Below are 17,866 nucleotides of genomic sequence, written 5' to 3' on the forward strand. Positions count from 1 at the left end.
GATTTTCTTCATCTTAGACAAATAACCTAAGTTGAAAATGTGAGATGATGGTTTGCAGTTTGGTCTCTAGAGATCTAATTGTGAAATTAGGAATTACTGTAAATGCTGCGCTGTGCCTGTGTACTTAATTTCCTCTGCTGTTATACTTGCAGAGTACGTGGATAACCAATTCCTATTGCCTCCTAATAAAGCACTTAGTGGGAGAGGTGGAATGCCATAGATCTGATGTTAGGCTGTTGGTGTTAAACTGGGGAAGACTGACTCTTTCTGTATAGCTTTTAATTACTGGTAAGTAAACAGACAGACTCACTACTAGCCCAGGACACAGTTTAGAAAAACTTCTGGGATGTGTTTCTGCTGCATTAACTTGGCTGCATTTGTGGTAATCTGCCTGTCAGTAACATCATCAACTTATTCTATGTGCCATAAGTTGCGTGTTGCTTGTGTGGGGTTTCATGCAGGCAAGTCAAATCCTACTGGTATTTTTTAGCTGTATCTGCAGTGCTCTTGTAAAATGGTTACTTTACTTCAGTGTTTGGTGAATGGTGTGTGTTACTGCAAATTGGAATGGCATTCCATACATATGCAGTAGCAGCTGGAGCGTGCCACAGCTCTATAGAGGTAAGGCAGCCTGGCATGTACCTTGGGGGAAAAAACTTCAAATCCAAGTGCATTCTGAGGTCATTAGTGTGTCACTGGCAACATTATAGTTAGAGGGGGGCACTTAATTAACATTAATTGCTCATGGCTCACTGTGTGGCTCATGAAGGGTTTACTAAAAAGTACCTTGTAAAAAACTGTTTTGAGGGAAGCACGTCTTCTCTTGTGCTTAAGCTCAATGTACATATGTTTTTCTGTGCATCGGGCAGTGATGTCAATATTACTTCTATTTGCTTAATACTTGTGGATTTATAAAGGTATTTGAACTTGAAGGCATGGCAGGAGAAAGAACCATGGGCAGAAGCCAGCTCTCCAGTGGATGTTGCATTTTAGTGGTTTTTTGATAGAAGGAGAGTAGAATGTATTTTGTGCAGAAGAGCAGGTTTATCAAGACTGTGATCTCTTCCTTTCTTAACTCTCTCTCCTTTGTTCCACTCTTTTCAGCTCATTTTTGTAAGGGAGGTTTTATTCTCAGACTGCATTTTTTTCCTCTTCTTGCAGCTTGCTGGCTACAAAGAGGAAAAAGTGACAGGTTTGAAATAAAGGTAATGATGGGTAATGGTTTATATTTCTCTGCCAGTACAATCAGAGAAAAGCACTCAAAGCACTTTCATATGATAGCTCTAGTACAAAATAAGGTAAGCAGGTTAAGATGAAAAAGAATTAATGGTGTAAAGCAAGAACTTCCCTGTTTTATTATAAGGCTAGAAGATAGCCTAGGATTAGGAATTTGCTTTCTGATATTTAGCGGTGTCCTAATCTCTCATCTGTTTATTTTTTACAGCTCTTTTGCTGTTATCTTTTAAGTAAACACACTTAAGAAAGTAACCTAATAATCCTGTGTATGCTCATATGTGCTGTGGATCGAATAAGTAGTTAAAATAACCTTGTCTCTCCCTCATAGGATCTCTTGGATTGACACCTTGCTTAACTGAGTGGTTGTGCTTTACTGAATTTTTCCATTGCTGAAGAATCCATCAGAACCATTGGTGAGCTATGCTTTACTGTTTTCTGACGGTATTTATTTGTTGCCATGTGCAGTTGCTTTATGTGTATCTGTTTTGTTTTAACTTGTAAGTTAGGATTCTACTTGGCATCTGCTAAGTTGTGTAGACCTAGGAATATATCCAGTGCCACAAATAGGATTGACTTCAATTGTGGATTTTTCTTTTGACTAGTAGAAAAATACTTTTGTAAAAATAGTCAGTTGCTCTGAGAGAAGAAAAAAAAAAAAAAAAAAAAAAAAACTGTTCTCACATCTCCATGTCATCTTTCCTGGTAAAAAATGAGAAGTGCAAGTGGTCCTAAGTATGTCAGTGGCCATATGTGATAAGATGCTCCAGAGGTATCGTTAACTATCAGTGTTCCACCAATTCTTCTTCCAGCTTGATTCTTTCATCTTCATCTTTGTACTGTATTAGCTTTTAATGTTTTGTGCTCAAACTGACAACCCTGCAGTGCTTTCACACAGCTGCTTACCTGATTTGATTATCCCTATCTTAGTTGCGGTTTCCATTTGTTGTATTACATTTTTTGACCATGTAGTGCTTGGAACAGAGGTTTAATTTTTGTGTCCTGTCATGATCTATGATGTATATGACTAATGCAGCTGGTTGTGAATTTGCCCTGTTTAAACAAAAATTCAATTTCCACTTTTGGAGAAGTAATGTGCATTAGGGAGGTGATCTTTGCTTTGGAACAAACTTAGAAGATCACCCTAGAAGAGCTGATGGTGATGTGATTAGAGTTGTTGTCTGAAGAGTCCAAAATCCTGAGTCCTTGGTGTGCCTAATTCAGATGAGGGTCTAGCTTTTTGGCCTCACACAGGAGACCCAACAGATGATGTGACTGAGAAGTCTCTTCTTGAGATATTGACTATTAATTGGGTAGGGTAGGCTTTTTCACTTTATCTAGGGTTTTTGTTTTTTCTTTTTTTAAACTTCAAAAGGCTGTAGTTTTATCCTGCTGTACTTGATCTTCAAAGAACTTTTTTGACTTTACATTTGATACTATGTGATGCCAAACACATTCTGCAAGGTGTTGAGTGCTTCTACTTCTTACATTTTCACACTAGTTGGTCTTGTTACCTAATTAAACCGGTTCCTGCCGGGGTCCCTTGAGTATGAAATTCACGTACGTTATATGTTATAGAATCTAATAAGTACCTTTTATCATTTATTATGTCATTTATTTCTTAATATGTTGTCATAACATTTTTCTTTATGGTTTTGATATTTTTTTTTTTTAATGCAGATTGGAATAGCTTAACTTCCCCTCCACAAATAATAGTTTCTTAATCATGCCATATGATTGTTCTATTTAGTACATATTCCCAGACCAATTATTTTACATTTTTCTACATTGAACTACATTTGCCATCTGCTGGCCTCATTACCTAAATTATCCAAATCCTTTGGAATTTGATTCTGGTATTCCTCATTTGCTCTGACTCAACTTGAGTGTCGTTTTAAAATGTGGAGATCTTACTGTGATTACTATTCTGTAAATCAGTGGCATAAAGTAATGATCTGACAAATACAATTAAGTATATGTAATTCTTCCCTTTTCAGTTTTAAGGTAAATTTTACACTCAAACTACGTTAGATCACTCTGTATTTGGTGTTTGAGCTATATTTTAAAATTTGATTCTGCAGAGCACTAAGATGAATTGGAGATACTGAACACCTTTTACCTTTGACACTTCTTCAGCCATAAGATGCTGATGAATCTTTTCAGTTTCCCAAAATGTCATGAGGAAAAGGAGTGTTTCTGTGAGGACACTGAGGCAGAAAAATGTGGCATGTCAAAGAAAGCAGTATCACAAGCAAAGCTCCTGTCTAGAGCTTGATTTGCCAGTCAAAATAATCTGCTGTAGTATTGACAATGAAATCTTATGTTTTCCCTCTGACTTGCCAATATTCATAGGAAAGGCACGTGCCAGCTATCAGTTTAAGGAATATAAATGTCAAGTAGGTTAACTTCATACTGATGGATGCATATTTTTATCCATAGTTCATTATTGATTTGATTTCTTTGAAAATTAACTTTGTGATAGGTCTTACTGCACTTGGCGGTTTTGCAAATTAAATTAACTGAGGACACCTTTTATGGTGTAAAGATATCTTACAAGTTAAGCAATTAATTTTCTAATACACCCTCAATATTTGCTACTAATCAAAAGCTGTGCTTGCAGCTTACAAAGCAAACAAAACAAAGGGTGGAAAAAAAGCATCAATCCTTAACCCACAAACTGACTTTAGACTTGTATTTAAAAAAAAAAAAAAGTCCAAGTCCAAAAATCATAGAATCATAGGAAGGCTAATTTCATGGGTAATTGAGCTCTCCCCTCTACTTCTGGGCAGGGTTGTCACCTGATATATCAGGCTGTCCAGGGCCCCGTCAAACTGGCCTTGAACGCTTTCAGAGATGGGGCATCCATGGCTTCTCTAGGCAGATTGTTCCAATGCATCCTCACCTTTTCTTTAGTAATTTCTGCCTTACGTGTAACTTGAATCTCCCCTCTTTTAGATTAAAGCCTTTCCCCTTGTAATGTCACGATCTGCCTTGTAAAATGTCTCTCTCCCTCTTGTTTATAAGCACCCTTTAAGTACTGGAAGGCTGCAGTAATATGTTCCTAGAGCTTTCTCTTCTCCGAGCTCAACTAGCCCAGCTCCTTCAGCCTTTATTCTTAAGAAAGATGTTCCAGGCTTTTGATCACTTCTGTGGCCTTCATCTGAACCTGCTCCACTACCTCCATGTCTTTCTTGTGTTGGGGGCTGCAGACCTGGACATGGTACTCCAAATGGGGCTTCACAATAGCGGACTAGAAGGGGACAATCACCTTCCTCTCCCTACAGATCGGTAGCGCTTTTGACACAGCCCAGGACAGAGCAGGTCTTATGGGCTACAAGAGCAAAATGCTGGCTTATATCCAGCTCTTCATCACTGGGACTCATCTTCTTTCAGCTGTGTTTGTAGTATTTAGTGTGGAATTTGATTATTGCATCTGTAAGAAGCCTTCTTGACAGGTGTTGTGTTATATGTGGAATGTGCTTTCAGCCTAGTTTACTGAGAAGAGTAATTGCCTTCATCCTTACCTTGGTATTGCCAAAAGAAGGTGCAAGTATTAGCCAATCTTCATATTGATAGAATTTGTCCAGGTTTCCTGAGGATTGCGGGCTATGCTGCCTAAACCTTTTTTTCTGGAAAAGCTCAGTTATTTTTATCGCACTAGCAACTCATTGATGGTCTTCAACACTGTGCCAAATTGAATGGCTATTAAGTTTATCCTGCTGATTCATTATGGTTTTCGTGTATATTATGTGTGCTTGTATGTGTTTGTGGGAGAGTGTGTGAATGCGAGTACGTGAATACAGTATTTGCACATAAATGTGTATTCAAAAGCAGCATTTATCTGCTTGCTTACATAATGGGAGGAGGAACAATGTTTATTGTGCTTATTCCTTTGAAGACTTCTAATGAAGTAGCTGTAAATGTCAGTTGAAATTAAGCTGATACGTCTGACTCTTTGACTAGAATAACTTGCTTCTCCCTCTTTCTAGTGTCACTATTGACAGGTGCTGCTTTTCTTCTTCTTAAGAGGTAATTACAGGGGAAATCCATTTAGTAAAGTGCATTTTGTTGCCTAGATTAATAAATGATGGGCTTACAAGGTCGAGGCCACTGACACATAGACCTAAATACACCTTTTAGCTTTTAAATATGATCTAGCTAAGTTTAGAGTTGTTATTATAGGGTCATACAATTCCTCAGGTTGGACGAGATCTTGAAGATTATCAAGTCTCACCGCTACCTAACCATAGTACCCTGACTCTACCAACCCTCTGCTACATCACGTCCCTGAGCACCAATCCAAATGGTTGTTAAAAGTTCTGGGATGGTGATTCGATACCTGATGTTTTCTCTGGTGGCATTAGTTGTTTGCTTCTCCCTGTTACTTACCATGGAACTTAAGTTTGGAACTTGCTACCCAGCATATTACATTTTTTCACAAGCTATGAGGTTGAGCAGCAGAAAAGTTAGCTGTTCTTACCAGATGTTACTATCAAAAGGATGTCTTTTTTTTTTTTTTTTTCAGACTAAACAGGATGTCCAAGTACGATTTTTCTCATTCAAGAAAGCATTAATATGCGATAGAAGTGCTGGTGTAAATGTTTATCCTGGTATTTCTATTAACGTAGGAAGATTCTGAAGTTGTGTTGTGTTTCCTTATCATTCCCAATGTGTATGGGAAACTGTACCTTCTGTGTAGTCTGATGCCCATTGAAGGTACTTCTAATCCCAAATCCAAGGACTGTGTACTTCATAGTTTTGCTGTGTACTGAAGTACAGGGAAGTGTCTGTGTGTGGGGCAAGTGGAGATCGAGGCTCACAATCTGGTTTTGTTTCTTCTGTTCAAAGCTGTGTGGTATCCCGTGCCTTTCCATATCTGCCTTAAAGTACAAGAACAGTCTGTAGTTTCTGGGCCAACCTGTAGGCACGTGATTACTGTTTTGAAAGTGAAGAAAATACAGCCTAGATTGGGCTTCACAGATGTCTTTTGATGAACTTAAAGAGACAAAATAGTTTAGTTGAAGAGCAACTTCAACTTGATTTCAGATTTGAATGTATTAAAATACGGTACTCAATTTTTTTAATTATGGGTATGTAGGGTGATGCGTTCACTGAATCTTATTGTCTGAAATTCAGTAATATTGCATATATTGGGAAATAAGAAACAAAAGAAGAGGTCATGGAGGAACAAATTATATATTATTTTTAACTTCATAGGAATCACAGGGAATTCATATGGCCTTCATTAGATGGAAATTTAAGTTGCGTTTTGAATAGAAGTTTTTGTTATGTCTTATGATATACAGTCAGTTGAGCTTTTGAACTGATAGTATTGTAGAACAGTTTTGCATAGTCAGTCATTACAGTGCATGAAGTGTCTCTTGTTTTGGGTTTCATAGTTGTTCCTAAATTTTTTGTGACCTGGAAAAAAAAAAAAGAAATACATTAAACATGTGTAGGAGTTTATTTTCAGTACTAATTTCCTTGTAAATAACAATGTTCTTTTTAAACAGTGTTTGTTATGCATGACAGCTCTGATGCATTGTAAGTTTTGTTACAATATCAAATTTCATGTACCAGATAAAGTGTGAGCTTCCCAACTGTGCCTTATTACAGTTTGTTTTAAGTAAAACAAAATGGAAAACAACCAAGTGACACAATGAGGTCAGCTGGGGACACAGCACTCTAGAATACCTGGTGGACTGAAGTAGTGGGACACAGAAGGTGTTTGGCATCTGTCTTTGAGTGATGCAGGTTATGGGAAGTGACATTTTGGTTGTTTCCCAATGGGCACTGAAAGCTGTGATGTTTTGCAGGAATAGCTCCCTCCCCTTTCTAAATGCATTGGTTTTCTTGTTTTTGTTTTCTAGTTCTTGATAAATGCTGACCTAGCCATCTCTTTCCTTTTCTGCTACTTGTGGCTCACTTCTCCATGAGATGCTTCAGCATTCTTTTCCATTGCTCTGGTGAAGAGCTGCATCTGGTTAGTCTTCCTTAAATTTTAAGTCTGAAAGAACACAACATTTTGATAGGACTCCTGGTGTTATGGTCATGTGTGCACTCATAGGATGAGGTTGATTTTCTTTTTTTTTTTTTTTTTAATTTTTATGTAGCATTACTTCTAACTAATTTAAGTTTTACGATTGGAGAAGCTTCCAGTTACAGTGCAAGTAAATGATTACTTGTTGGTCTTCTTTATGCTGCTTGAAATAGAACCAATGACCAAAGTTGCTGTCATGTTTCTCCCATAGCAACTTAGTAATAATCCTTTCAGAACAGCTGGGGCAAGTATCTGAGTAGATCAAGTACTTGCTGTTCTTAATCTTGCTATTCCTTTGGAAGTAATGAGTTCATCACTTCAGTGCTCTGTGCTTCACTTTATTAAAGAAGCTGAGTGAGAGAGATGTGAAGGAAACCTGCGTGCAGCGTGGGCGAGAAAAAAAAACAGGTAGCATTTTCCACCCCTTTTTCCACAATAGAAGAAAAGATTCAGCCAAGATTCAGCAGAGACTGTAAAAAAAAAAAAAAAACCGAACTTGTTACAGGGTTGTGGAAAAGGTTATCTTTTTGAACAGCAAGTTTATAAAAGGCCAATAAGCAAAGGTTTCTATCTGTGCCTCTTAGGAAGAAAAAGAGCTGAGAGACGGATCCAAAGGAATTGTCATTAGTAACACAGAGGGGGGATAACATTTTAAAAGCAGAGCACAAATGATGCTAAGCTCATTTCTGAAGTCAAATGCTGTGTGCTAATGGTCAAGAACTTGGTTGAGTGGGGGTGAAGGGAAGGAGGAAGATAAACTTAAAGAATACATGGAAAGGAAGTAATCATTTAAGTACACGTGTTATCAGACATACAAAAAAATAGCAAATTGAGACCTAGCAATTACAACCAAGAAGGAGTATCTTGGAATTAGTTGAGATATTTCTGATCACTATTTTATTTTTTTGAGTATGCGAAGCAGAAGCCAAAGAACCAGTAAAATGTAGGGCACTGTAAGAAGATAGAGGCCAGCATCTTGGCATGGTATAGAGTCTTGTTTATTTACACAGCAGGCAGTGAACTTGTGAAACATTTTTATAAGGTGCTTGGGCAAGTAGAGAACTTGAGCAGGTTTGAAGTACATGATGTACAACAAGTCAGTAAGTAGATAGGTAGGAATTAGATGGGGATGCATTCTCATGCATCCCTATTATGACGCTTTCTGATGCTGGCGAAATATTAAAGGAATGGATTGTAGACGGTGGCAGGCTTGCTTGTTCTAAGTAACATAGCCTAATAATGTTACTTTCATGGACAGAATCCTGGACTTGATCATCTGATGCACTAAGACACAGGCACAGCAAGAACAGAGGTGGAGAGCAAGAGTGCTAATGGGCGTCTGGGGAGCACAAATACTGGCTTTGATAAGCTCGTAGGGAATGAGACAGGATTATTTTGCAAGTTTGGTTGTAGGAAGGAAAGGCATAAAGGTGAGCCAAAGATCAATGTAGTTAAGTGCAAGGTTTTGCACTTGGATTGAAGTAATCGCAGATAGTATACGGACTAGTAGAAAAACTCCTTGAGAGCAGTTCTGTGGAGAAGGACCTGGGGCTCCTGGTGGGTGAAAAACTGAATATGAGTGAGCAGTGTGCTCTTGCAGCTTGGAAGGCTAATGGTATCCTGGGTGCTATCAGGAGAGCATGCCAGCAGGGACAGGGACGTGATTGTTCTTCTCTAGTCTGCCCTCTTGAGGGCCCAGTTTGAATACTGCATGTAGGTCAGGGATCCTCCTGATTCCTCCAGGGAATATGTGGAGCTGTGAAGGGTCCAGAGGAGGGCCGTGGCAATGATAGATGACTGGAGCACACCTTCTCTATCGGGGCATGTTGAGGGAGTTGGGCTTCTTCAGCCAGAAGAAGAGAAGGCTGCAAGGAGAACTTGTTGCAGCCTTCTGGTATTAAAAAAGGGATTATAAAAAGGAGGGGAATCACCTTTTTACTAGAGTAGGCAGCAATAGGGGGGAATGGTTTTAAACGCATGGAGAGAAGGTTTAGATTAGATGTCATGGGGAAGATTTTCACATAGAGAAGAGTGGTGAGATGCTGGAACAGACTGCCCAGAGAGGCTGTGGATGCTCGATCCCTGGAGGTGTTTGAGACCAGTTTGGATGGGGCCCTGGGCAGCCTGGTCTGGTGCCAGATCTGGAGGTTGGAACTTGGTGATCCTTGGGGTCCCTTCCATCCAAGCCATTCTATGATTCTGCATGTAGCAGAAATTGTGCCTGTAGCAAATTTGCCCTCCTAAGTGAGCTGTACACATAATGAAAAATGCTGATTGGTCCATCTGGCACAAAGAATAGGAAAAATGAGGTTCAAAGTGTGAGAAGGAACAAAATTAGAATGCAGTAGTTCTCTAAGCAAATTAGCGGCTTTTGGTATGTCTAGCTGTGGGAGTACCTTGATTTGTCTAGAAGAAAAAAGTCAATCTTTAGGGTTGGATTGCTGCTGGTAAGATGTTGGAACAAATATATTGTCCAGATGATTACTATAGCTTAAAAATATTCTCTGTAAGCTCCACTAACCAACAGTTACCATTCTGTCTAATACAAAGGTTGTGGGTTCAGTTTAATGAGTCTTCCTTGGTCTCATGTGCTCCTTGTCTTACTGTAAATTAGACATGTAACTACAGGATGTTTCTCTCTGGTCTTCAAGAGAAGCAACAAGAACCCAGAGTGGTATATATTTTCAGTGGGTCATAGTTATTTTGGTATTCATGGAAATGGTATGAGCAGCAGCTCCTTACTCCCAGCTTCTGTAGCTGGACAGATAGAAAGAAGATCATCGATGATGTTTCTATTTCTACCTCATCGTATCAACATCTCTGGCTGATTTATCTGCTTCCTGAGAATAGACAGCATTGAAGAAGGAGTTTATACTCTTAAAGGTATGCGGAAGACTCCTGTGGGGTCCCTAACCTGCAAGCAGAGCTGCTCAAAAGCAAGCAGCTCTGCAGCTGATGTCTTTCTGACCTACCTCTGCAAATGAAGAGTGAGAGTTCATGGCACGATCTGTTGTTAGTGTTTTCAGCTGAACAAATGAAGATTTCTGACTTTCTGAAGTTTCTAAGGTGAAAAGCAAATGAGGAAATCTCACACCATTATCTCAAAGAGCAAGACAGAACAAAACTGTACACGATGTCCTTTGCAGGATGTTAAGTTCAGATGAACCTTAGTTTCTCCCTTTTGAGTTGTATCAGAGGTCTTTGTGGTCATGGTGATATTTTCAAGATTCTGTAGTCTCAATCCAGTGTTCAATATTAGCACTGGGAACGAAGGAGAGTCAGTTCTGAGATCTTGTACTGCATTCCTCTTATATGATGGAGGGTTTTTGAGTTGGCTTTTCAGGCCATAGACTCTCCAGGTAACCTGGAACAGCACTGGGGAAGAGCTAGAACATGGCTGAGCTTTTTACGTATCCACAGTGTTAAATGCAGTTTATCGTGCCTGGACAGGAGAGGATTTTAGTGTCCCAGTAGGTTTAAAACTCCCATGTACTGTAGCATCTGCGGGCATTGTCACTCTAATTATTACTTTTGTTGAGTCTGAAATTGATTGAATCCACGTGGTTCAGTAGCTAAAGTCTCGAGACTCTGTCCTTGCACTTCTGTCAGTCTTTTTGTATGCGGAGCTTTGTTGGAGTTAATACTGCAGAGGGAGATGGGGAAAAAAAAAATAAAAAAGTGAGGTGAAGGTATTAAGGTTTAAGTAAAGCTGCAGTTCAAGACTCTGCATGAAGAAGATACAGGAATGTTCTATCTATGCCTTGCATGTGGAGTTTAAATGTCACAGAAATATGAGATGTTAATAAACCGCAGTCCTATTAAAAAAAAAAAAAATCAACTGAAGTTTTATTTTCATTTTATGTATGGGCTTTTTAATCTGTTGTTTAAGGAAGGTATGAAAAAATGAAGGTTCTTCTCTCTCCCTTCTCTAGTTTACTAAATAGGCTGTGGAGAAGCTGATGGTATTCTGTGCATTTCTTCAGTACAGCATAGGGCCCACGCTGTTCATCATTGAGTATTCCTGGAGTATTCCTTTTAGAGCAGAGGGAGGAATCTGGAAAAGCTCCTGCAAGGGCAGAGAGAATTACATCTGCTAAAAGTAGGAGGCTGTGTACGTGGGATTTTCTTAACTTTTTTCTTTCTTCTGCTAATAGTAGATTCTGTGGGTGTACGACTACTGACAGCCATATATAAACGCTGCTGCAGAATTCTGCAATCCCTGCTACAAATTTTAGGCCTGTTGTGCTGTAATTTCAGAGCTTCTGTTTTTGTATATCCAATTATAGATCTTATTTTGGTGTTGAACTTAAAGCAGGTGGCTATAGTAGGCGCAGATCTAGCTGGTTTTTATATATGGAATCATAAAAAGCAAGCAGCAGAGACAAAGCTTGCTTGTAAACTGGTTGTGTTTTTTTTTCCCTTTTTCTTATTGAAGAGAAAAAGCGTACGAATCCTTATAGACTTGGACTCCTCTGAGCAGAGATTTTAAAATGAAGTATTAGTGTTCTGTACTTAAACTAACATAGTAAATATGTAAGAAATGATAAACAGAAGTTAATTGCATTGTAAGTGTACATAACCTCATGAACTGTTCTCCACTGAAGTCATAATTAACTGTCTACATGCGCAGAGGTGTCCAGTGACGTTTCCTAGCAGCACTTATCAAGGATTTGGCACTAGGTTAAAATGGTTTACACAGAGCCAGTTAGAAAATGTAATTTTCATCACACAGTACAATAGTTTTGTCTGTTCTGATTAAGAACCGCTCTTATTTTCTAGCCTAAGGTGTAGTGACAAGTGTCAAAGCAAATCTTTCATTGAACACGATATTGAATCATCAGTGCTACTTGTTAGAAACAAAAGAAAATCATACTACTCATGCAGCAGAAAGAAGATGGGTGCTGTTGTTGCATCTATAACGTGGGATTTGGGAGAGTTGATTTGAAAGCTGTTTGATAACGATGGTTTCATCTCTTTTATGCCCTATCCTTCAGAAAAGGGAAAAAAAAAAACAAGTTTCTGGTTTTGTATTGCATCTTCCTTGAGCTAAGTAGTCAAAAGAAGAGAAATAAAGTGTATTTAACTTTCTAATACCACATGCTAATTTAGACATGGAACAAAGAAATGGAAACCATTATGTAAGTGGTTCAAAGGTAACCTCTCTAGTGACTGTGTAAAATTTAGGCTATAACACGAGTATGCTCATGAAATGCCTTCAGATATCAGCCCACATTACAATCTGCTGTTTTGTTTTGAATGAATGTGTCGTGACTTGAAGTTTAAGTGGTAACTACAGATAAGATTGATCAAAGTACTTTAATGATCTCCTTTTTCAAGTTAGCTGCTGGAAATATTTTCTTTTAATTTGCTGAAGTCCATTGAGAATATAATTTTATTTTGCTTTGCGTAAAATTAACGAACTTGTGATGTTCAGAAGCCGGTGCCAAAATCTTAATTGAAACAGACACTTCTTTGCAGTCTCAAGCATGTTGCTAGGAAAAGGAGCATCCTGTCTGAAATAATTTTATCTTTGATCTTTAAGTACTGAGACAAATTCAGTTGGAATACTTTGCATGTGTTTCAATTGTTTAAAGTATTTTCTTTTCTGTGCTACTCTACTAATATATTGTGCTGTAACAGCATTATTTTAAAGGAGTGCTTGCTAGGTTTTGTCCCAGAGCATTTATTCTTTCTCTGTGTAGAGGGTGGAGCTGCTTTTTGTTGGTTGTCTACGGTTTCAGTAAATCAGATTTGGAGTACTGTATTTGTGTCAGCAGTCGTAAGATCAGCTCTGCTTGAATAACTTAACCTTTATGAAATGCCTGTCTAGCTTCTGGTCTGTAGGAGTGCAAAAGTCCTCTGCAGTGGAATTGGTGTGGCTTTACCATGCAGAAATGGGATGTGTAGGAGGACAGGAACTGAAAGATAAAATCCAGAGAGATCAAAAGAAGTATATATATGTCTTCGTTAATAAGAACTCAGATCTGAAATAGCATCTTTTTGATCCTGCAAGGGGCTGGAGGAAAGCTTTAAATTGAGATGGGAGGTACAGGCTAGCTGAGCTGTCATTGCGTTTCTTCTGCTCCTTTCTCTGTCATACATGGTGATAGGTGGATGTCAAGAAAAAATGCATGTGGACTTGCTCGGTTTCTCAAAGCAGGCCATTTATGAGCTTATTTATTTATGAGTTCTGGTGTAAAATTAGTGCTGTATCTCGTGCAGCCTTTTGAGGATATTGTGAAAGGGTTTTTACATATTTAAACACATACATTCTTGTAAATGTGTTCAGAAAGGGAGTATGTCTATCCTGATTTTCTCCACTAGCAGAGCTACTTAAAAAAGTTAGGATGGGAAAGGAATCTGAAGCTCTCAGGCGAATTTGGTGGTTTTCACTGTTGATTGCAGAAGTGTCACTACAATTTAAATAACAGCTGAGGATTTTTGTGCATGGTTATCATGTCAAACTTATTGAAGAGAATTAAATCTATGAAGATGCTACGTTGCTCTAAGTCCATACAAGCAGTAGTATTTTTCAAGTTCATTTTCCTTTGATCCTTCACACTGTACTTCCAAGTATTTTTGAAATGAAGAAGAAGGATTCATGGCTTTGCACTCCTTACTAGTTCTGCTTCTTTGTGCTGTTGCTTTCAAATGAGCCCAGTAGCAGTTGGCACATGAACCTAGTTGGCAAGGATGTCAGTGTAGCTATTTCTTGACTATAATACCAGATCAGTGAAAGCATTTCCTTACTATCCGGATTTTCATTGTTATTTGCTGTAGAGTCGCATCAAAATAATTCTGAAAGAGTACAGAAATTAGGCCTACTGTGCAACCATGTTTAGAGACAACAGGTTACTTCATATGTCAGTGATAATTTCATAACTATATATTTTATTTGTAGTTAATATTTTTATTTACCTTCAGTATTTTATATTAAATAAAAAGGTCTAGAATGGGAAGTAAACTTAACTCCCCCCAAAAAACATGCACAAAACTGAACAAAACCCACTCAAGTAAACAAACCCTCTCCAGACATAAGCAAATTCCAAATCAAATTTAAACCTGAAATAACTTGATACTAGACAGAAATTCCTTTGGACTCAGATCTGGTACAGTCAGGGCAAAGCAGTTCAAGAGATTGGACCCAGCATTCTCTGAATTATAGTTTAAACAGGTTCCATATTTGCTTTTACAGTGGAAACATGTTTGGGGACTCTCAATCCCCCTCCACCTGTCCTCTCCCCTTTCTTAAGGAATCTGCTAGATTGCTTAAAGTATTTGGTGGTGTCGTAGTCAGTGCTGAATGTTGTCTGATGCAGCACTTTTATTTGTGTATGAATTTGGAATATTGGAGCTCAGACCTTTAATGCAAAGCAGCACTTAAACTGCTTCTACATCTGTGTACATCTTTCTGAATGAACTGCACAGTGATAGCTCTTTGAGAAAGTGAGCATGTTCAGAATCAAAAAGGCGGTGAAAGACATCAGTTAAAAAAAAAAAACAAACCACAAAACAACAAACAAACTTGTGTTATTTGGTTGGGACTGTACTCATCCACCCTTACCTAATGTTGCAGATAGGAGTGTTACAGTCTATATATTCCTAAACTTATGCGTAGTAGAGCATTCTGACTGTATTACTATTTCTTTATCACTTAGCATCTTCATTTGCATATTTTGCTACCTATCTTCTTGCTTTCTAGGGTAGCTGTTTCAGGTGAGGAGTCCCAGTATATTAAATGTGATTTTGGCATTTACTGTGTAGTATCTTTTCAAGGGTCTGAAGCTGTGGGATACTATGTCCCTCAGCTGGCTGTCCACTGGGTAAATTATTTATCTAAGCTATTAAGGGAACTGGCTCTGTTTTTTTTTGAGTTTTATTTTCAGGAGCTTCCAGAGCTTCTTTGAGATGAGCAAAAGCAGTTTAAGAGGTCTGAAAATTTGAATTCTCTCCTCTCCCATCATTCCTAGGGAGGAAAAAAAGTGTCCATCAGATCCTCACTCTTTTTCAGCCTTCTATTCTAGGCACCTCTGGAAAAAAAATAATTACCTTGAGGAAGCTCACACCATGAAAACTCCAGAAGGTGTAAACCCTACCTGATAATGTCCTGTGAACAAGACAAAACAAGATAATGTAAACCCTACCTGTTAATATCTAGCAATAATGTCTTTTGCTAGACTTAAAGGAAGATGAGTGCACCAAAACCAAAAGTATGAAAAACCTGTATGGGGCAGATTGCACTGAGAAAGCGTAGGTTCACTCCAGGAATGGGCAGTGGCAGAGTGCTGTTGGCTGTCCTGTGTGGGCTGACGGTACAAACCTGTTGATGTGAGTGCAGAATTTGTGTGTTTTGACAGTGCATATGTTACTGTTAAATGAGGAGTGAGAGACAGCGGTTAATATTTTGAGGAAAGCTGTCACTGGTTATGTACAGTTCATACAACGTATATACTTACATCTGTATTGGGGCTTATGTCAAATGATCTGCAGTGAAGGCCGAATGTTTATGTACTCGGTTTATAGCTATGAGGGTTTTCAGTTCTGTAATTATTACATGTGTTCTGTGGGAGGGATTAAGAAAAATAACTTAAGACAAACCAAAAATTGAAGGCTATTTTAAAGGCTTTTTTTTTTTTTTTTTTTTTTTAAGTCTCATAATTTTTAAGAGACTCAAGCTCATGAAAGTGCCAGCCTGTCTACTTCATGCTGTCCCTCACCTTATGTTCATGCTGTGAGCTCTGTACTGAATGAGTGTTTTCCCCATTGCTCCAGCCTGGGCTGGTCTCAGTCAGCACAGAGTAGTAAAGAGCTGCCTCTGTTGGGACTGTGAGATGGTGAGAAGTGCCTCTCATCACTTACAGACTGTAGACGGCCCATGGCTGAATTTTGTAGATTCTCCAGTAGAATGCATGCTGAAACTCAAGAACTCATTATTTTGGTAGTATAGGCTAAGGAAAAGAGCATCAACCAAAAGCAATAGCTTCATACTCCAGTCATCTTCTGTCTGACAAACTGTTTTGTGTAGTAACAGACTTTGATTGATTATGTCCTTATATATAATGTATGTAGTTCTATTTCTAGCTGTACTGTTTTCCAGCAGTGTTTCTTCTAGAACTATAACATACTGGCTTTGGCTTTAAAATTACATCTATTCCTATTTCAAATTGTAGAACTGTGGTTCATTTTAATAAGCTTTCTTATCTATGCCAACTGATACTTGAGTGCATATTGAAGTTTATTGAGAATATCTTGTTTGCAGCATAGGAAATTGAGCTCTGTCTTTCTATTACTTATATGCAATCAAATTTTTGACTGCATTGACATGATAGCTTTCTTGTACAAAGTGTTCTTTGCTGAATTTTCCAGGTGAGGCATTCTCCAGCAGGGCACTATATCTATGTGTTAAGCTCGGTACATAGGGGCAGAATTGCAAGCAGCAATTGTCCTACAAAATATGCTATTGACTTGTGTCGATTGCACATTTAGATGCACTGGGTGTTCACCTGGAAATCCAGCTATGTTTCTGATTATTTATCAGAAGTCTGATTAGTCTTCTATTATCTTACAAATGTGTTTAGGTACTAAGGGCTTATGCGTGTTTTATGCATCCTGTGAACAAAACAAAAAATTCATCTACATGAAATAATGAACTTCCCACTAAGTAAATCGTGTACTTTGCTAGACCCTATCATTAAGTTATTGTTTCAATTTATGGATTGCAGAAGTAAGCAATGGATTAGTAGCTTGTCTGCTTATGCTTTTAGCCAGCTGTGTGTTTTGAGATTCTGCAGTGTGAAATGAAACAAGATATGGTTTGGAAACTGTATGGAACCAGGTTGTGCATGCCTGGCTGGAATCCCGTGCTCCACTTCATTTGGCCCCTGGCTTGCTATGATATGACCTCCAGGAGTGCCAGATTTTTACATTTCCCGTAGCCTTACCAATTAAGTATTTCTTGAGGTCTGTGCTGACGCAGCTTCTTAGGCATGTTCAACTGCCCTAGATCCTCTGGCTGTGAGACCGAGTTGGTAGGCCAGTGCCCTGGTTTGTCTCCATTTCAGATGGTCTAGATTTCATTGGTGGATATGTGGAAACTGCTTCGTGAGGAGGGTCAAACAGTTAGTATTGAGTTAAAGGAAGGCGAAGTGTTTTTTCTAAAACAACACCAAAGTTACTGTTATTGGTCATAGAAGGTCAAATTTATTTGTTCCGAGTGCCCAGATAGATTTCTTTCACAAAGAGGAAGATGGAGTGCTCACATTTCTCTCTGTAATTCATGAAGAATACTTTCCATTCCATCTTCTGCATTTTTCTTCTCATGGTTCCTTTGATCCTTGTTGCAGGGAGTGTTACTGATTTTGTAAGTTAATGTCCAGTTGTGCATATGTGGGAAGAGGGGAATGTTTCATTCATTGCCAAGATATGCTTATATGAGTGGGAGAGTTTCATTCTGTTTTTAAGAACTGATTGCATGTCACATCAAACAGGACATGTACGTGTCCACAGTAACCATAATATGATAATTTTGACTCAGTTGTTTGTCTTGGAAATGTAACCAAGAAAAGCAGGAAAAACTGAGGCATGTGTCTTTAT

General features: G+C 38.5%; 1 long non-coding RNA gene across 2 annotated transcripts in view; it reads left to right on the plus strand.

Annotated features, from left to right (window-relative positions):
- Positions 1-17,866, plus strand: part of LOC122180249 — a 193,915-nt gene that overhangs the window by 23,842 nt on the left and 152,207 nt on the right. For both annotated transcript variants that reach the window (XR_006178968.1, XR_006178969.1), the window contains exon 2: positions 1,565-1,649. This is a non-coding gene — a long non-coding RNA (uncharacterized LOC122180249). The remainder of the gene's footprint in view (positions 1-1,564; positions 1,650-17,866) is intronic.

This window comes from Lagopus leucura, unplaced genomic scaffold (genome assembly GCF_019238085.1).
Source record: "Lagopus leucura isolate 7727_CA_CO unplaced genomic scaffold, USGS_WTPT01 Super-Scaffold_100004, whole genome shotgun sequence".
Lineage (NCBI taxonomy): Eukaryota > Metazoa > Chordata > Aves > Galliformes > Phasianidae > Lagopus > Lagopus leucura.